Source organism: Symphalangus syndactylus, chromosome 21, assembly GCF_028878055.3.
Source record: "Symphalangus syndactylus isolate Jambi chromosome 21, NHGRI_mSymSyn1-v2.1_pri, whole genome shotgun sequence".
Taxonomy (NCBI): Eukaryota; Metazoa; Chordata; class Mammalia; order Primates; family Hylobatidae; genus Symphalangus; species Symphalangus syndactylus.
In genome coordinates, this window is record NC_072443.2 from 23,498,798 (window position 1) to 23,520,026 (window position 21,229).

The window sequence follows — 21,229 nt, forward strand, 5'->3', positions numbered from 1 at the left end:
ACATGCAGAAAGGATAAATTGAAAATGTAAGAGAATAAGGAAATTAGAAAGCAGAAGAAATGAGACTAAGAAAAATAAAATGAAACCAAGACAGAATGACACAAATTCGTTCTGTAAAATTCAAGAAGGCCAAAACTATGAGTTACAACTTACAGAGCATTTTTTTTGCACAAGAATTTAAGTCTCATTTCTTAACAGGTCATTTCTCTTCCCACTCCCTTACCTAGTGATCTAAAATTCATTTAGTCATGTGCAATAGCTGTGATGTTCTGGCAAAGAGACCTACCTATTTCCTTATGCATAAAATGAAACTCCAAGAGTTTGACTTTCCTTCTAGGAAAACAAACCAGCTGCCAGAAATGAAGAGATCTGGTATTGGCACGCTCAATGTGCTCACAAAACCATATGGTGGTTCTAAGCAGAAATGACAAGGGCCAACCATTATATGTCCACATTTAGGGAATAAATTCATAAATAATATAGAAGCCAAGGTATATGGGGCTCTAAATTTTCCCCCTCATCACAGAGACTCTCTAAGGATATCTTAGAAGATTATTTGTCTTTAAGGGAAATAAATGGGAACTAGGCACCATGAGGGTGTCAAGCCATCATAGAGGGTCCAAAAATAAGTGCTGCAGTTCTCAAGTGCATTCAGCATTAGGTGTAACTTCTGCTCTGTCAGTCAGGCAAACCTCTTAGTGTGCAGTGATATTTACAAAAGAGTATATTCTGACCCTTTATATTTCAAAGCAATGTTGAAACACATCTGTTCAAATAACCCTCCCACCTCGACTGACTCACCTGGCAGGAAGAGTTAGTTTCCTGGCCAACATGTAGCCAGACCTTCCTGATATTCAACCAAAATATATAAAGCATATCATTGTCTTTTCATCCCAAAAAGCCAGAGATGAACCAAGCTTTTCTTTTCTGTGTGTTACTTAAAGATATTCTCTGTCTTACACCTGGCATTCTCAGTAACCACCTCAAAGCTCCCTCCAATGAGCAGGCTCCATTAGATCTCCTATAGAGTCCCATACTTACCTTGCCCATAGAATTTACCTCAGTGAAGGGAAATTATCTATTTATCTTCCTCTCTCCCCTACCAGACTATTTAAAATCCTCAGAAATGGGAAGCAAGCCATATTGATCTTCAGAATTCATTTCTATGACCCTGCAAGAAATGTACCAGGAAATTCTAAATGTTTATTTTTGTTTTGTTTTGAGCCAAATGGGGTAAAGGGGGCTGGGAATAGGGAAAGATAAGAGAGCATTTAATTATTTTTTAGTCTCTACAATCCACAGATACATATTGAACACCTTAGTCTATGCTAGGCTTAGTGTCAGGAAAAAGGGTTAGGCTCTCAAGGAAAGAGCAGTAAAATTGCAAAGAAAAGAGGTTAGCATATATATAAGACAAGGTAGACTATAAAAAATTGCATAAGAGAAGTACCAATTTTCCTGGGCAGTTCAGAAAACTAACCAGAAAGCATTTCCTGAAGGTGGCATGGAATTAATAAAGGATTTGAGCATGTGTCCGTAGGTGGACCCAGCAGCAGGAGCTCCATTAGCCACCGTGCGGGAGCTGAGAAGTTAACAAACAAACATTTGGAAAAGCAGATTGTTTCCCCTGACTGAAGCATAAAGTATGTAAATCAGACTGGAAATAAAGACTGGGCCTGAACCTTGGAAAGGGGCTTTGAATGTCAAACACAAATTTAGGGTTTTTTGTAAATGTTGTGATGCCATCAACAATGTCTGAACAAGGGAATCACATAATTTTTGCTGGGGTTTACGGTGATTACTTTCGAGGCAACATGGGAAGTGATCTGGGAATCGGACATGCCAGTCCCAGGCCAGCACACCTGTTAGATCTCTCATCTCAGATCTTCATTTTTGCCTTTCAAATCAGAGTTTTCAAATCATGAAAAATCTCAGGCTGTATAAGATATGATAACTCTGAGCAGAAAGTACTGGATTTACTAAAATCAAACATGAGGTAAATAATAAGAACATAAGAGACTAAACCATAAGTAGAAGGAACAGAAGATAGAAGATGAAGCAGAGATAATTATTCATCAGAGAAGTCTAGGACAAAGACAATTGCCATATAGTAGCTAGAGTCCAAGATAGCACACAGCGGGAGTGAATTCTATTTCTACTGCCCTGGAAGGCTTTTTAGTTTTCTCTCCTTGAGTGGGAAAAAAATACCTGGGCTACATTGCTCTCCCTCCATTGCCCTGCCCCCATGAGAGAATCTCAACAATTAAATTCCTTAAGGAATAAAAAAAGATTGAGGTGACTTTAGTTGACATTGGTAATAGGGAGAGTGAAAGCTGGGAAAAGGGTTCAGAGACCAAAATAAAAGTCGAATAGTTTGGAAGACTAGAAAGAGCTACAGTAATTTAGTCTATAGCAAAAAGGGTGACCAAATTTTTCCTAATTAAATAAAGGGTACAGGACTGGGGAGAAGGAACTGTTTACAGTAAGAGTAGAGAGTTTCTTAGGAAATCAAGCTAATGTATTCAGGCATCAAGTAAATCTGGCACAATAGGGAAATTTTTCAGAAACCAGAGATCTGTGTGGTGTGGTTACATTTCCATCAATCAAAAGGACAATACTACTTACTTCAGAAGAAAAGAGTTAAAAGGCTGATGGCTGGGTCTGGGAGATGCCCACCAAGCCCTGAAACTTAGAGAGGTAATGGTTGCAGTCAAGATCTACTTAAGGAACAATGGTAAGCCCCACCTTTTGGATTCTGTACCTAGGATACAAATAAGGTTTAATATTAAGGGGTACTCTCCTTGTAGCAAACACTGGAGAAATGAATTAGGAGCTCTTCCATGCTGTGATGGTTAATACTAGGCATCAACTTGACTGGATTGAGGGGTGCCTAGATGGCTGATGAAGCATTGTTTCTGGGTGGGTCTGTGAGGGTGTTGCCAGAGGAGATGGACATTTGAATCAGTGGACTAGGAGAGGAAGACCCACCCTCAGTGCAGGTGGGCACCATCCAATCAGCTGCCAGGGCAGCTAGAACAAAGCAGGTGGAAGAATGGGGATAAGTAGCTTGCTTTTTAAGTCAGATTTCTCTTTCTCTCTTCCTGTGTGGTGCTGGAAACTCAGCTTCTCCTCCTTCTGTCCTTGGACATCAAACTCCAGGTTCCTCAGCCTTTGGACCTTGGGACTTGCACTAGCAGCCCCCTAGGGGCTCTCGGGCCTTCGGCCTCAGACTGAGTGAGGGCTGCACTGTCAGCTTCCCTGGTTTTGAGGCTTTCAGACTTTGACTGAGCCATTACCCGCTTCTCTCTTTCGCCAGCTTGCAGGGGACTTTGCCTTGTAATCATGTGATTCAATTATCCCTGATAAACTCATATATATCCTACTGGTGTGTGTGTGTGTTATGTGTGTGTGTGTGTGTGCGTGCGCATGTATCTCCTACTGGTTCTGTTCCTCTGGAGAACCCTAATACACATACCTTAATTGAGCATGTGTATCATTGTATGTTGAGTTGACTTCATGGGGATGTTGAGTGAGTGGAGTGCCCACCAACTGGCACACAGCGGCATCTGGAAGGTGGAAAGAACTTTAGAGAGGGTCTGGTTAAGCCCCCTTATTTTACAAATGCAGACACATTTACAAATGCAAACAGTGAGGCCAAAAAGGATAAAACACCTGCCGCAAGTTTTCACCTGGGTAGTCAGTGGCAGAGCTGGGACTAAACTCCAGATTTCCTGACTCTCCATGCACTGCTCTTTACAAAGCCAGCAGGAGCTGTGAGGCAGTCATCTGTGGGGTCACCCGCAACAGTCAGCTCTACCCTATGGGCCAACAGGAAAACAGTGACTCACAAAATCCAACGGTCCTTTGGAATGCGTAAGAGGTGTGCCTTTCTTCTGTGCTGTAAAGCGTTTTCCATTTTTGTAAATAAAACCCCATTTTAAACGCCCTAGGAGAGTTGGCAATTTTAAGTGCCTTACAGACTACAATCATATTTGGTCATGCTTAGCACGGGCTAAGACTGACTGACTGATGAGTCATTTGATAGATGGAGAGCAAATTTCTGTACACCGTATTTCAAATTGTCAGATTTACTTCAAGTGAGCACACCTGTCTGTGACTTTTGCTTAGGCCAAAGCCACATTTATTGCATTTTAAAGCTCTAAGGAGTGAAAGGAAGAATTAGAGTTTGAAATCTGACATGGGCAGCAAAAACAAATAGTTAAAAATTAACTATTTGAGAACATAGATGTGAATGTGCAATTTTTAAAGCCAGATCACATTGTTTTCCAATCCAGAAATCCTTGAAAACTCAAGGATCTCATGGATCAGGTATATTATTTAGGGATAATGTAAAGCTACAGCAGATGAGAAAGAGACTGGGCTCCTCACACACAGAGAAGACATCACTCTTTATGTGAATCCCATATGTCATCCTGGCCACACCGTAAGTGGGTCCTGCCTTCCTACCCCCTTCCTACAACCATACAGGGCACTCCAGGGAAAACTGGGCTAGAACCACTACTGTTTCTGCCACCTTGCTCAGGCCTCCAAGTCTGCAGGATGCAGACACTCTGTTTTCTCTATTTCTAAGTATGCTAACAGTCTGAGATGTACAGGCAAGCATTTATCTGCAAAGCTACAATAAAGACCCTATATTCAAAGAAAAATGAAATCTTGAAAATATGCCACTTTCACCATGCCATTCTATTGCTCAAAAGTCTTCATTGATTCTGCATTGCCTACAGAATATAGTTTATAGTTCAGACTACTGAGGTGACCTCTTCCCTCCTCATCCGTCCTCTCCATTTCTCAGCCTCATTGTTCTACTACACGGACCTTTCTATTCAGTCATGCTGGCCAATTCACCACCTTCTGAATACTCCTGTGATTTCCCTGGTTGCACACATACCCTCCCTTGCCTGAAACGTACTACTGTCCATCACTTGTCTATTCAAATGCTACTTTCCATGGCTCAGCTCAAATGCCACCTCCTCCCTGAAGTCTCTTTACTAAAATTCAACTATCAGGATTTCATGCTTTTCTTCCTCTGTGAGAACAGATGTCATATTTTCCTCTGCTTTGAATACCTCACATTGTCTGATATCCATTCTTAATAAATATTTGTTAACTGATTAATTCTAAATAAACTCCAAAAAAAAGGATTACATTTGCAAAGCTCTCAAAAGTAAGGTAATGATCTGTAGCTGTTATAGCCACACAATGGAAACTTCAGAGCATCTAGTATGTTGTCATTGGATTCCTTTCCTTCCACAGAAGACCAAACTAGGTCATTTCAAACCTCAGTCACCTTCAGAGAGATTCTAGGAAGGGCACACTAAGAGTCAGCAAAGAGATCACATTCCTGGGTTCCTGACTTGTTGTCCAGATCTGCTACTGAATCAGATTCAGGCAAGTGTGAATGGGAGAAATGAACTAATTATTAGTGCCATCCAAACAAAACGAAAGCAGTGCTTTTGTTATGTTGGCTGGATATTCAGGTTTGAAAGGAAGAAAGAATTAAAAATAAGAAGAGAAATTCAGCCTACAGCCATCAGTTGTCTTTTCTTCAAATGTGCTTTTCTTGCCTTTCTGGTTTTGTTTTCGTTTTTGTTTTTCACATGTATGTGATGGAACTGGAATGTTTGAGAGGCATTAACTTAGGATTGAAAAGATGATTTGTTGTAATCTGATAAGGGTATTTACTAACATGTTTTATCACCCAGATTCTCCTCTAAAAGTTCCATTTTGTTTCCCCAGAACACAATTCTTTGCTAAATTAAAAAGTTCCAAAAGTGGTATTGTGCTTATAAAATCACATCTGATTTCAGCGTTATGTCCAAGAATAGATAATGCAGTCCTATTTCTAGGTCGAGTAACAAGTGTTATTCATTTGACAGACTTCACTCAGTAGATTTGGCCACATCTTCAAAAGACATACTATTTGGGAAGAGGAAAACTGAGTTATGGAGGGTAAGAAGAGAGTAAAACCAAATAGCAAATGGGCAGAAAGTTGATGTGAAAGTTTTAGCTTTCTAAGCATTCATTAAACTAACAAATGCTGACCATTCTTTATTGTCAGTACTCAATATTGCTGTTTATTCAATTAGCGAGACTATACATATTTATTGAGCACTTATTTTTTGCTAGCTAGTAAGCCACTAGTTATAACTTTGTGCAGCCAAAAAATTATTGAATATAATTTGAATAGGGAACATAGAGATAAAAAATTAAGGCAAATAATCAATAATGCAAAACATTGTGAGTAAATTTGAAAACTCTAATGTCAAATTTGTGTTTACGATAAAAATTTTAAATTTTTTATTTCATATATGATTGTTCTTGCTTCATATCCCAGGCACATGGGAGTTTATTTCGTTGACTCCCAGATGTAACCAATTGAGAATGAGCTTAGTTACAAAGGAAGCAATTGAGGCTTTGAGCTCTTGAAGCTAACAGATGGAAATACGTATGTAAAAAACTAAGTGCAGTGTAAACTCGGCACATATGGACGTAAGAATTATTATCCAAATGGCACTATTGGGTATTTTCTTAATAGATTCTTTTAAAATGCTTTTTTATAGTTGTGGACCCTTTTTAGACCAATAGTTCTTAAGAAGAGGAGGGGATTTTGCCCCTCAGCGACATTTGGCTAAATCTAGAGACATTTTTTATTTTCACAGCTGGATGGAGAGTGCGGAGTGGGTACCGCTACTGGCATCTGGTGGGTAGAGGCCACGGATACCGCTTAACATTCTACAATGCACAGGAAAGATCCCTACAACAGAGAAATATCCTCCCGAAAGTTTCAGTAGTGCTAAGTTTGAGTAATTCTGCTCTTCACCATCATGTTTCCTTCTCTTGGAGCCTGCTACCAGCCAATGACATCAGGATCTAACCTGAGACCAACCTGGGTGTTCTATATGGCAGCCTGGTGTACTGAAGAGTGCCTAAAGTTTGCAAGCTCGCTAGCTGTGCCTCCCCCTCTCGCTAGCTTGAGCTAGTTATTTAAACTCTTAGAGATGCCTTTCTTTAAATTTAAAAAAATAAAAATCTGCACAATATGAATCATAGCTACCTCATAAGGTTGCTGTGAACACTGAATCAAGTACATATATACATATTCAGTACAAGTTCGTTCCTTTATTGTTTGTAGCCTACCCATCCTCCCCCGTCCCATTCCCGCCTTTTCCCCCTCCCGGTACTGTATCTCCCACCCCAAGTCTCAGGTTCTCTTTTAAAATGCTTTAATTCCTTTGGTGGCAAAAATCAGGCTTGGGCTAGGAAGTGAGTCACCACTCAGCAGCGAAAGGAGCTTGTTTTTCTTTCTCTGAATGCATTTCTTAGTAATTTCAGACTGATCCTTTAGCCACTTGTTGGTTGAATCCTCTCTTAATGTTTAAGACACACTGAGAAAGAACTGTGGCACCAAGACGTTTTCCGATTGTTAGGAATGAGAGAGTTTTAAATACCGAAAATAACCAGAGGGCAGAGAGCTCTGAAATCCTATGTTACATAAGCAGATGCTGGAAGACCCAGGCTGGTTCTGAGGTTCCTCTCTCCACAAGCAAGTCCACGCAGATCCTCCCCGTTGCTGGATTTACTTTAACGATGCCGAAGTCTCAAAAGGGGCCTCTGGATGCTCAGAGGACAGGGAGGGCAGGAACTTTCTTGTCTAATAAGTCTTGCCTGGAGGGAGAGGGATGGGGCGGTTTTCACCAGCGGGCGGTGGGACGGGGCTGAGGGCTGGGGGCTGCCTGGCTCCAGGCTATGTCAATGCCTCCAGCTCCAGGTCCGGGTCCACCCTGCACTTTGGCTCTGCTGCCCAGACGCCCAGCTTCTCCTCCCTTGCCTCGCTTAGAAACCCTTCAGTTCTCCCGGACCGCTATGTAGCTTTTCAAATTCCCAAATCCACAGAAAACACCTTCGAAAGTCACAATCACCCACAACTCCCCTGCCAAAAAATGTCATGCAAAAACGGAAAATACTCCAATTCCCCTTTCCTCCCAGACTCTCTCTCTCTCTCTCTCCCTCTGCTATTCATTTTCTCCCCCACCTTTCCCCATCTGTGGTCTAGATCCCTTTCTCTACTTCTCGTTCCCTCTCTTTTTTCCCTTCTCCCTGTCTCTCCCTTTTCCACTCCTTCCTCCGTCGTGACCGCGCCTCCCCTCCCCCCGCCCCGTCGTCTCTCCTCCGCCTTGCAGGCTCCCGTCTCTGCCCGCCCCTCCCCAGAGAAGAGTGTCCAGCTCCTCCAGAGGCTGCCCGCCCGCCGCTCCTTCCCTGCCCACCTACTATGAGGAGCAGCTCCTCCCACCTGCCCATAAAAGCCAAGTGCATGTTACCAGCAGCGGATCACAGCCCTTCCCCGATCCTCTCCGTGGGAGCCCGCGAGCCTCTCTCCCTGATCTTACGTGCTCAAGGTAAGATAGCACTTCTGCAGGCAGCTCACCTACCAGGGGTTGCTGTGGGGGAATAAGTCACCCTCTGGCCAACGCGTTTGCTGTTTGGTTAGAGCTGATTCTTAGGGATGCGCGATCCGCTGCTCCTTTAACTAGCAACTGGTTTGAAAACAAACTTCTGTTTGAATGGTAAAATAAAAGCTCCTTCAGGGAAGAAACAGCAGAATAAATATTGCGAAACCTTTCTCTTTTTAAATCACTTTTTCTCCTGTTGCTGACTGTTGCTGAGGTTAAAATGTATCTGTTTGGGGTGTTGTACTGACGTTTTTCACTGTACATATTTCACACATCAGTGGGGGCAAGGAAAACGTTGTCCCATTGTCAAAAATGTACTTTAAAAGAACACAGTTAACTTACTAAAAATAGCACAGTCAAAAGGTCTGCTAACAATTTTGTGATGTTTTCCAAACCCCCAAGACAGCTTCTGTGAGTCCTTTAAAAAAATATCTTTCCAGGTTTTAGCGCTTGGAAAAAAAATGATGTGAACGGGTGCCCTTTGCATGGGGACAGTAAGTAATCAGGTGGCTGGTAGATAGGAAGGAACAAATCCAAATTTACAAGCCAGGGTAGAATGTGCTCTCTCACCAGGCTATCTTTTCATGACATCCTAAAATGAGAATTGTGATGGAACTAAGAAAGTGTATAAAAGAACTTCATGAATTTCTGTACACTCACCTAAACATAAAGCGTTTCAATATGTTTCACAGTAAGAGAATAATACAGGCCAGATTATACAATACTTCTGTGCACACCAGATGGTTGTAAAGAAAGATCAGCGAGAAAGGCTTTGGAAGTTTTAATCCTTCTTTCCACCTTTTTTTCCCCTCATTTAGTAAATTACAACCTACCTGATTGGCATCCAATTATCAGAGATATTCAGTGTTTAAGCTATCCTCTTTAAAATAAAATGATCTCTTCTTATTCCTAAGGTAGAATAAATGTGCACCTGTGAAAGGAAAAATATACTCCACAGCCACTTCTGTAAAACCAGACACTTGGTCCATGAAGTTTGCCATCAAATTCTTTGGGTTGTGTGGGATGAAACTCTCTCAAGTGGGAGAAAAACCCTCTTCAAATGTTTCCTCTGAGGAATTGCTCAAGCTCACTTAGAGACGGCAAACCAAAAGTGCCAGTCAGGAAACCAAACCACTCCTTTAGCCCTTAAGGTTCTTAAAGTAAGAAGGGAAATGTTTCACTTTTTTATTTTTTGTTTGTTTATATTATCTCATGTGGAAAGAAAAAACTCATCAAAGCTGTATAAAATTCTCCCCATTAAAGAAACAAGACTCATTAGAAATTTAACTTAGGTCTTCCAAACCATTTCTCCTTAGTTTTGCATATCAAAAGTAATAAAAATATTTAAAAGTTCTGTTTGAGATGGAGAAGATTCAATGCTGTTACTCAAATGCAAGAGTTATATGTAAAGTTTCAGTCATGTTAAATTTTTCTTCATTGGAAAAAGATATTGCAAGAAGTGCAGTTTCCTTTAAGCAAATGATATAAAATTACTATTGGCCAAGATAGTATGTGACCTGAGCATATTAACATACCTTTTATCTCATGCCACAATGCAGACTGCTTGCTTTATATCTGATGTACGTAGGTAATCAACCATGACAAGAGTACAGGTATGGGACAAGGCCAGACCAAGTATGTGGCACATTCAAGTTAATTCTTCTTTTATGGTAGTGCCTGACTCACACCCATTATCACAAGGATGAAAATACGCTGCTTCATTCACCAGATCCCCTGGAGGGAAGTTATCTTTTCTTGGGGTGGAGGGTGAAATGCTCCCAGTTTAAATGAGCTTCCAGTTATTCCTAAGTTTGGGGATAAAAGTATTCTCCAAGGGTTTGCTTCTGCTTTCTCTGGCAATTAATCCACCGGACCAGCTATGGACCGTTAAACAGTAACTGCCTTCCCTATGTCCCATCAAGTTCAAGCCCCTAAATAACTGAGTGAGATCATCTTAGATTGCTCATGACCTAACTTTCCCAGGGGCAAAGCTATCCTTTCTCCATAGGGTACATACCAAGCAAGATGACACTGCTCTTCTTAAGCTTTTAGAAAAATCAGTGTTGAAGTTTCATGTAGTCGCCCCCAAATCTCCCCTTCTGCATGAGATGTGGATACTTCACGTTAGTCCCCTCTTTTTGCCATTATATAGCTGCCTCTTGATCAAGTCCATGACTATACCCAACCAATGCCATTGTGGCAGGCTTGGGAGGACTTTTTAATGTTTCTCAGAAAAGACAAGATGAGAAGCTGCCCCTTTCACTAGAGACACAAGAAGGGCGCTCTACTGACTTTGAGGGCTTGCTGATCCTACAGAAATGTGCATTTTAGATGTTCTACTATTGTCAAAATTATAAAATGATATCCTTTTCATGATCAGAAAACATATGCCACTTTATTCCTATTTATGAAATAAAAATCAAAGAGAAGAAGATTCGGGTGAAAAGTGACTTGAAAGAGAAGCTGGAGGAATCACAGAAGTGCCCTAGGAGAAAAGCAAGATTAGGAGCTCTGTTACGAAACGCAACTTCTCCCAACCTTCGTTTATGTGAACATGAGAGGATGGGGAAGAGCAAAAATCCATGTCTGCTCTTGTCTTTTTATTTGTTTGTTGTTTTTTAATCAATGAGAGTATAAGATCCATCTCTACTGTGCCCTTCTCCTTAGCCCTCCTTCTTTAACAGAAAAGAACAGCTTGGTTCTAATGATGAAAATGATTTCAGGTTTGCCCCATATTTAAAAACCCACAGTAATTTGCTAGTCATAATTCTAAAAGCTATACTATGAGTAAAAAATAAAAAATAAAAAAAAATAAACTCCTTAAAACATGTTTTTAACTAATGGATGGGTCATGTCAACAAAACCAACCCTAAGTCTCCTGAAAAGTGTAATGTTGAGTGCTTATTTGCAAGTTAAAAGTTAGAAACAGCAATTTACTCCTTATCCATGGTTACCCACTTTGGTATGGAAACTTGCAGACAGATTGAGACACACCATATTTCCTAAAAACTCTGGTCCTCCAAGTAACCCCCTGGGAGCTAGGTGTTTCTGCCTTGACCTCCTTCTCTTCAACCAGACCCCTATAAACATATATGTACATAAGTTAAAGAAGGTACAGATCTTGAAACTTGAGTGTATTCTTGTGAAAGGGGTACTGGTCTAACTATTGAGTGAAAAGAAAACCAAAAGGAGAGGAGAGGAGAATTAAGGGGAGAATGAATGCCCTTTGGAATTTAGAGAATCTTTCTTTTTAGCATTGTGTGAAAAGGATCTCTTAATCCCTAAAGCATCTAGGAATACACATTTTTTTAAAGAACGTGTTCAAAAGTTGTCACAAAATGCTAAGAGTATAATGAAGAAGATCTTCCAGTGACCTGGCAGACATTAACAGCAGGTTACACCCCACAGTACTAAATTATAGCTCTACTGAACTTCCCCTTTCTAGAGAGATAAGGAGTGAGAAGTATGAGCATTAACCACATTTCAACACCAACAGAGAAAAGCTGCTAATCAGAGATCCCTCTATCACTTTAGTAACTGTGTTTGTTGTTTGAGGAAGAAGGTTCTCCATAGTTTTTCCTCAAGCAGATTGCAGGAATGGGATTAATGGGAGTTACACAAGGTTAGAATGTCTGTAAGCCTGGAGCCTTGTGTACTCAAATCCATGAAGCCATTGAAATTGCATCAGTTCAAACTGAAGTGAATAAAACAAAAAGTGTTCACCAAAACTGATCATAGAGTAATCAATTAAAATAAAAATAATGAATTCTAACTTCTCAATGTAGGATAAGAGCAAAAGCAACAACTGTAGCTGACTATGTAAAATATGAACACACACCTGACAATTCACCTTCGGTGTCCTCTATTTATTTGGAGCTCACTTCCGTTGTCCCTCCTGGACAACAAAAACTGACCCTTCTCTCCTTCAGCAAATCTTTCATGATGTGCAGATGCAGTCATAGTCCCTCTGTGACATCTCCTTTGTTCTTTCACTGGAAAAAATCTCTTTTTAATTCTCATAGAACAAGTTTCCAAAGAACCACTCATACTTGTGGCTTCTCTCATTACCAAAAATTTCCTCATACTTCTCTTAAATAGGATATAAATTTTCACCCAATCAAATGTAAAAGTTTCACATTTTTCTAAACTTTAATTCACATACCTAGAAGAAAGTAATTTAAAATTGCTACTTGCCTCCAACAGAATATCTGAGATGAGGTTTCAAAGCCGTTTTACTTATCCAGTACCTATTATAACTTCTTGGAAATTAAAAAAACTTTAGAGAATCACAAAAGATAAATGCTGGAAAAGACCTTGGAGCTAATTGTAACTAAAAGTTAATTTTACAGGTGCAAAAGATCAGAAAGGTTAATGTCTTTCCCAAGGCCACCCAGATGAGTACAGCACACCCAAGACTGGAGTTCATACAGCCAGAGTCTCCAACCAGTGCTTAATCTTGAATAACTACAGTGTGGCTCCTGGTATAATCTAAGGTGTCTTTGACTATGCTGAGCATTCCGTAGGCACTTAACATACAGGGCTCTCAGAAACCATAGCTTGGTAGAGGTTTGGACTACAGCTATACCTCTACTACCAAATGTCTAGGACACATTGACATAAATTCTTGTGAAGAGTGAAGTCAATGGTCATCACCGTCACAGGGATGGTATGTTTTTAACCAGCCCAGGATATGTTACATAGTAGCTGCTCAGTAAATCTGTGTTGAGTGGGTGAATGAATGGTGAAAAAAGCTAAGTATAAAATATCCATTTTCCTAAACTCCTTTCTTACTTGTAGAAAATATAGTCTATAAAACTACTTTCTACAAAGTAAGGGATTTACAAAGTAAATTTTACTTTGTAGAAAATAGAGTCTATACGGACATATAGTGACTCAGGTCTCAAATGTATTGAGTTTAAGATTCTCCCTTGCTTTGGGAAATGTAGGAGAGTTCATTTTAGCCTTAGCAATGGCTAAGCCATTCTCCTGTCTGGAATACTCTCACTAGTTCTTCCCATATTTACTTGAGTTCTAGAAACTGTATTATTTTTTACAGGAGGCTTAAGATCTAGTTCCAATATTCATTTGAGAGAACAAATGTATTAGAATGTGAGATTTCCAGCGTAACTCTCCTCTTCTTCCACCCAACAGACAGTGTTGCCAATTTAACCATTTTGTACCTTCCTCAGCCTCTAATGAGAGAAAGAGCAAAATATCCATAACGGATAATCAGGAAAAACATTAAAGGACACATCGGTCAGAATGTGTAGGTATAAGATTTGTTGTAACAGAGGGGAGAGGTGATCAAGGGACCAAGAGTATAGAGACAAGTCAGTGAAGCCAAGAAAGTTTATCCCTCTGAAACAGAGGAGGGAGAATCTCCAAGAGTTTTGAAATGCTACAAGAGATTTTAATAGGATTCTCTAAAACTAGACCCTCTCAAGTGCTTGAGAGATGACTTTCTGTTTGAGTCAGGGTTCTTTAAATACAACACTAATTGAAGACTGGATCACACAGGTGTGAAAGCTTTATAAGTACTATATCTATTAAAACTCTTCTTATCACTTGACTGGACCTCAAGTGGGAAAAGAACCTTATTTCACCTCCTTTTAGACTTGACTCTGACCCAGGATAATAACTCCATGGATGTCAAGTCATTGAAATGTTCTCTGCTAAAATAACAACACAATTATTGGTAAGACATAAAGTTAGTCCATCATAGAAAGTGATGAAGGCAGGAAAGAATATTCTTGTATTGTTTCTGTAAACAATTTACCCTGAATAAGCAGACAGATGTTAGCCCAGATGCTTCTTCACTTTCCTCTGAAGCATGCCTGACAATTGTTTCCATATCTCCGAAATAGTGTGTTTCTAAAATTGATTTATTATATGTTAAATTTAACACAGTCTATGGCTAAGCATCATTGTGAAAACATTCTTTTAAGTAAGTCTTTCTTGAAGACTGTCTCTCTTAAGCTTCCAGTTGATGTGTTTACATCACAGGATATTTAGGCATTGGATCATTTGATGTGCTGAGACTGAAGACAGTTAATCACTTCATGTGCTACTTTTCCAACTCTAACTAAATAGGCCTGGGTGTGGGTGTCAGCTGTCAACTTCTCTAGGAAATAACATGTATCTAGCCTATTGGGGAGCTTCTTTAGTCCCTTCTGTTAGCTAGATAAAACAGCTGCTTTTTGGAAGTCTGGGCCAATGGCCTCCATAATTGAGGCTTTGTGTTCTAAGGCAATTATTGCTAGTTTATGGCAGCAGAGGGGTTAAGTTGCAGCTGCCTTCAGTTCAGTAGGAGGATTTCAAATATTAACAGCTGACTGAAGAGCACTGTGATGGGGCAGGTGGGACGCATTTTCAAGCCATCATCCCATTTAGGATTCTCCTCCAACTAGCATGCTGTCTACACTCTGACGATAAGCCTAAACTTCATTCATAAATTCAGTGATGATTGTACATTATTGTATTTCTTTAAAGATCTACTTAGCGATTGCCCAGTCTTAAAGTCCAGGAGTCATGGTGTTCATCAATGCTATCAATCCAAACAAGCGGCTTCTTGTTAAATGGCAGACATAAGATTAAAGCCAAAAAGTACATGAAGGGAGGCACTAGGGGGAGCCACGAATTTGTGAGTTAGGTAGCCAAGATTGTTGAGGTTGGAAGAATGAGGAAAGAAAGGGGATCTGTGGCAAAAAATATGCTATTGGATCCACAGTTCTAGTTTAAGGACATGCCTAGTCCCTTTTCCAACCCCCAGTTAATTACAATCCCCTGCTGCCCAAATGGAGAGGGAGGTTGTTCACCAGCAGAGGGAGCCAGGGGCTGGGTGTCTCAATAGAAACTGATGTGGTCCCAGAAGGGGCCTTTAGATTTAAATTTTTCAGATCGAAGGCAGAGAAAACTGTCCCTTAAAACCAATGGCTAAAATGTATACCATAGTAGTACATCACATTGTTAGTTTTCTTTTTTTAAAAAAAATCCTAATTTAAGCCTCTAAGAATAAATCACCCACATTTCTGGCATTAGCAATGCCTGAAATGTCCGGGCTTGTGGAAGTTTATTTGAAAGAAAACTAAAACAATCTTAGAAAATGTTCTTTCCAAGGCTACCACCAGCCAAGACTGAATCTAAATGCTCAATGCAGTAATAAACAAAGCCTGGCAGCTGGGGGTCAGTGAGAGACAAGCGCAAAGACTTCTGACGAAGCCTGCAGTGACTAGACCCTCCCTGTCAGCAGAGTAAGGGGAAGGGAGCTGGGAGAAAAAAAGACAGAAATGGGCCAAACAGGCTTCTCCAGCTCAGAGGGTCCAGAACCTGCTCCCCTAAACCTGGGTCTCTCCAGGGAGCAGCCAGGGTCTTGCCTAGACTGAAGTGAATACCTTTCTGTTGAACATTTCCATTGCACAGCTGTGTGGGGATGGCTTGTTAAGACTTGAGACACTTGCATAATTCAGAACCCTTTGGGGGATAGAGATCAATTAGGACCATAAAAAAATCCTTGGCACACCAGAGGAGAGCTGCTTGCTTAGTAAAAATTATGACATTCACAGCAAAACAGCAATCCTCTAAGATCATTTTTTGCATCCATAGAGATGAAGCTATGGAGTTGGTGTGCATGTGACTTGTGAATCACCAGAAAATCTTCAGTGTTTTAATTTCAAAAACACCTTGACTCTCTCTGGGGCAAGATGCATGTCACTGATCATCTCTGCGCCTTAATTTATTTATCTTAAGCAGAACAATTTTTAAATAACTACCTTCTTTACCACTTAGAGACATGTGAGGTCCTGTCAAGTATTTTTCAGAAAGATACTAATTAAGCATGCATTTTATGGTTACTAATTTAGTATGGTAAATGGATTATATTTACAGTACCTAGGAAGGGCTCAAAGTATTTATACAAAATCAGTCAAAATGGGATAAAATGTCAAATAGCCACATAACCTTCCAAGATATAGAAAGAGCATTTTTGTTTCTCAGAATACAGAGGTCAATCCCACATATCTCAAAAGGTCAAACAAGATCAAGGGTAAGTGGAAAGTAAAAAAACAAATAATAATTAGAAAATGGCTTAAAGAGTCTTAAAAGGCTTATATTCTTACCAATCTGTATTTTGAGACCAGCCAAAGGGGAATTTCTCACATACAATACAGGGTTTCTGATCTAAAAACTCTATTTTAACTGGAGAAAGATAACTGTTTAATAATGACTTTTGTATAAAATCTCTGTATCTCTTGCTTCAACATTTTCCAAAGTGTCTTTCAAAACACCACTACCTGGGATTCATCCATGTTTATACAGAAAAAAGTTCTGTGGTCAAATAAGTTTTAGAAACACTCAATGAAACAATATTAAACATTTTTATTCACTGCATGACTTCACAGAAATTTTTATATGCTATATATATTTTCATCCTTCAAAGATGTTACAATTGAGTGTTCCTTAAACATTTGATGACAGATCTACCCTGCCTGAGCGCATCTCCTGGGACTGATATTCTACGGAACAGCTTAAGAATAGTTTAAGAATCACTTCCTGCAGCATTATTTCAACATCAGTCAGAACATGGTATTTTCAGTCTTGCTAGTTGTTAAGTAATACATACTGAATGGCACTATGAGATATGTAGAGAGATTTCTAAAACCCAGGTGAAAAAGGAACAAAAGAAGCAGATAACATGCCTTGGTTCTATGGCTCAATTCTTTATTACCATAATAGCAAGAATGCCAGAATTATTATTCAAGTCTCTCTCTCTCTTTCTCTCTCTCTCTCTCTCTCTCATATCTTCAACCTCTACTTCTACCCAAAAAAATCTTTAGAACACTGGACAAACTGAAGTTGTCTCTTCCTTTCCATCCCACTCTCTGGATACTGTACAGAGAGAAGCGGCCAACAATGAGCATTAAGTTCAATAAACAAGGAGCCTAGATAATTCTTTGAACTAGCTCATCAGTCTCTGGAGCTGTTAATTCCCTGCTTTATCTTTACTATCATTAACTAACCAAGATCGTTGGCCAAATATTTTCTTTGAGCATTTGCTTTCTCACCATCAATAGGGAGCTAATTTCTGTAGGAGGAACACACTGATATTCTGGTGTAATTTACTGAATGAGGAATTATTTCGTTTATGACACTCAGACCTCCCACTCCATACAATTTACTATTTCTCTTAGGACATTACTCTGGGAATTATCTTTCCACTTCACAAAGTTAGTGCCTGGAGGTCAGTATCCCATAAGTGTCACAGTTGAGCACCCTCTCCTTTAAGAAAATAAGTAGCTCATAGTCATCTAAAGGAGAAGGGAGAAATTCAAACACATCATTAACGGTTATAATAATAAAAGCTATTTGTTATCTAACAGGACCAGATATTGTGCTAGTCCCGTTATCTATATTCCCCATGTCAACCCTACAAGAAGGGTATTATTATTCCCAATTTAACAACGAGAAAAACTAAGCCTCCACTCATTTAGCAACTTGCCTAGGGCCGCACAGCTAGGAAGAGGCAGAGAAGGTGCCTCTATCCAGGTCACACTCCAAAGCCCATGGTCTTCCTGCCCGGCTGTGCTGCCTCTCATGAAGCCTTGTCCTATCATAAAGGAAAAAAATAAAAATAAACTTCCTATGACAACGCCTCTGACTCATAAAGAAAGTGAGAGAATTCTAGTGGCTCTGTTCCTAGACACTGCTTACTGGCTCTGTTTCTTGTTTAATACAGTGATTTTAATTTCTTTTTCTTTTTTGTTTTTTTTTATCTAAAAGCATGCTGTCATTTCAGAGCCAAAAAAGTAAGGACTGAGCAATTAGAAAAGCAAAAAACAAACAAACAAAAAACAAAACAAAACAAAACAAAAAACATCATTTCTCCCTAGGGTAATTTTTAAGGGCTAAAAGTTAGTCCATAAACTCTCCCCAAGTGAAGACAAGTTGCTTGGCACCAATCCGGTAAAAAGAGTGACAGTCTGGCATGTCATTCTTAAGGCAATAGAAATTTCCATGATTCTCTGAGAAACACTAGAGCAAAGGCACTTCGGCACATTAAATGAACTTGTATCTAGCTCCCCAGATTATTCTCTTTGGCATGGCTTTTACCATAAACCATAGCCAGATGATGACAGTAAAGATGACTTAAATGTTTCCCCCAAGCCATGACAGTCACCTAGGAAAATGTCTATGTTGCCTACACCTGCTGCTTAGCCTGCAGTGAGAGTATATATAGAAATAAATATACCTCAAGCCCTTCCTTTATCCTGTGCCAAAGACAAAAAAGGAAATAAAGCCTAGCTTTTTCCCCATGCTCACATTCTCCTATGCTTTTTGGATTTTGTTCTTGATCTTCCCTCTCTGTTTGTAGTATTTCTCACTTAATCTACTAGATTAATTTATACTCCTCTTCCAAGATTCAGATTAAGTATCTTCCCCTCTGTGAGAACATGCCTGAAATCAGCCTGACCCAAGCTGCCTCGTGGATCTCCTCCAGACTCCCTAGAACTCTGTTCAAGCCCTGCCACAGTTGTCTCCATTCTATGATGGCATGGGTTTAATTTGTGTATCCATCTCCATAAAGACCGTGAGCTCCTTGCAGAAAGATTTGTGCCTTATTTACCTCTGCACCCTCAATGCTTGGCACATAATAAGGGCTTAATAAATGTGAAAAGAGAAAAATAGGGGTGGGGGAATAAAATGAGGTGATGGTGAATAAAGAAGATTTTAATTGTGCTACTCTCTGTCCCCATAAATTGTTCTAAAAAGGGACAATTTGGCCTAAGTTCATTCTTGAAGCTTTGATGTAATTGGGGTATATCCAGATACGGTAGAAATTCCTTTCCATTCTGAAATATTCTTTATTTCATCAATACATCTTAGAAAGAATAAACATTCTGAATAAAATTTAGAATATCCTGATTTCTTTAGGACTTCATGAAATGACCAACACTACCCCAGTCTTCCGTGTGGTTTTCTGAGAGAACCAAGAACTGAGCTTCCACATTCCACATCTCCCTTTCCTCCCCATCCCATAGCATGAATATGTGCTCTCTCTTGCTCACTCTGTCTCTCTCTCTCTCACACACACACACATACACAGTGTTACTAAGCTTTGACTCAACTCTGCAGCTAACCATGGGGCATAAGATGAATGCCTAATGGTATTCTAATATTAATATTGGTGCTCCATATACCAGGTTACACAAAGAAAAATTATTTTCCATGTGACCATTGTCCCAGGATTGTTAGTACCCTGCTCAAAAGGATTTAATGGCATTATGAAATGTAGAACAAACACTTTAGCTTGACAGTCGAGTCTCACAACCTATCTCACTCCAAAGCTTCTTTTCGTCTTCACCTCCCTCAAGTCTATAAACAGGAATTAAACCTAATGGGCTACTACTCCCCCAAACATTCCTTTTTCCTTTGTCTACAGAAAATGTCCCCTGTTCTCCTTTCAACCTGTCAGAATAACCATAATTTCAAAATCCTATTACAGCCTTCATCAATATTATAACAAGCACTGATCCTTCCCTATTCTCAACTAACAAGCAGTTACTCTAAATGTCAGTAATATGTCACCTATACACTGTATTGAATAAGTCAGGGCTGTCTAATAGAACTTTCTGCAATGATGGAATCATTCTACCTTCTACAGCTGAGCTCTCCAATATGATAGCCACTAGCCACGTATGGCTACTAAGCACTTTATTTTTATTTTATTTTATTTTTTTTTGAGACAGAGTCTCACTCTGTAGCCCAAGCTGGAGTGCAGTGGCATGATCTTTGCTCACTGTGACCTCCACCTCCGGGGTTCAAGTTATTCTCCTGCCTCAGCCTCCAGAGTAGCTAGGACTACAGATACGTGCCACCACACCCAGCTAAATTTTTGTATTTTAATAGAGACAGGGTTTCACCATGTTGCCCAAGATAGTCTCGAACTCCTGAGCTCAGGTGCTTTCCCTACCTTGGCCTCTCAAAGTGCTAGGACTACTAAGCACTTTAAATGTGGCTAGCACAAATGAGATACTGGACTTTTTACATTTTATTTTAATCTCTTTAAATTTAAAATTAAATAACCACATGTGGCTAGTGGATACTGTATTGAACAAGAAACTATTTAACTTTTTATGTGCTATGGTTTAGGTCCCTTGGTGAGCATATAAACTACTGAAACAATTGAATAAGATATGCTTTTTTCTATCCCCAGTGAATGCAATGACTCCAGTAGTGTTCATTAAATATCATGTTCAGTGCATTGCCTGACTACAGGGTCTTTTGCCAACTGTTATGTTATTTTAAAGAAGTCTTCTTCCCTATATCTGTAATTTTAATAATATTGTACAAATGGTGTTTGCCTCCTTTTTTTCCTTTATTTTAGTGGCTTAAAATCCCTCAGAATGACACCCTATCACTGCCTGGATTCTTTATCACTATATAAACAAAATGAGATGAGGAATGAAAAAGTTCCATTATTCATTACCATCTCATTTCTTTTCCCTTTGGGGAAAAAGCATGGTTTAAATGCCTGCTGAGACATACAATTGCTTCAGTCTTCAATATGACCATTTCTACAGAGACAGACTATACCTGGGTATTGGAAACAAGTTCAGCTCACAGATTTTTGCTTTTCTTTCTTCCTGAAACCTCACCACCTTTTAAAGAAAAGTAGTTCTTTATCATAGATTTTCCCAGAGCATTTTTGTATCTATTTCTGTGTTCTGCAGTGGACAACCTGAAACACTGTGAAGAAGGCTAAG

The 21,229-nt window shown here is 39.6% G+C and overlaps 1 protein-coding gene and 1 long non-coding RNA gene across 5 annotated transcripts in view; one reads left to right on the forward strand and one right to left on the reverse strand.

The window, feature by feature from the left end:
- LOC134735473 (uncharacterized) overlaps positions 1-12,463 on the reverse strand; it is a 303,786-nt gene extending 291,323 nt beyond the window's left edge. The window contains exons 1-2 of one of the 2 annotated variants that reach the window (XR_010118622.1): positions 12,310-12,463; positions 11,430-11,551 (exon numbers count right to left, since the gene is read on the reverse strand). This is a non-coding gene — a long non-coding RNA (uncharacterized lncRNA). The remainder of the gene's footprint in view (positions 1-11,429; positions 11,552-12,309) is intronic. The other variant, XR_010118623.1, reaches the window with a different exon arrangement.
- Positions 8,330-21,229, forward strand: part of COL8A1 (collagen type VIII alpha 1 chain) — a 152,404-nt gene continuing 139,504 nt past the window's right edge. For 2 of the 3 annotated variants that reach the window (XM_063630586.1, XM_055259841.2), the window contains exon 1: positions 8,330-8,417. The gene's annotated coding sequence lies outside the window, so the exon portion shown is untranslated. The remainder of the gene's footprint in view (positions 8,418-21,229) is intronic. The other variant, XM_063630587.1, reaches the window with a different exon arrangement.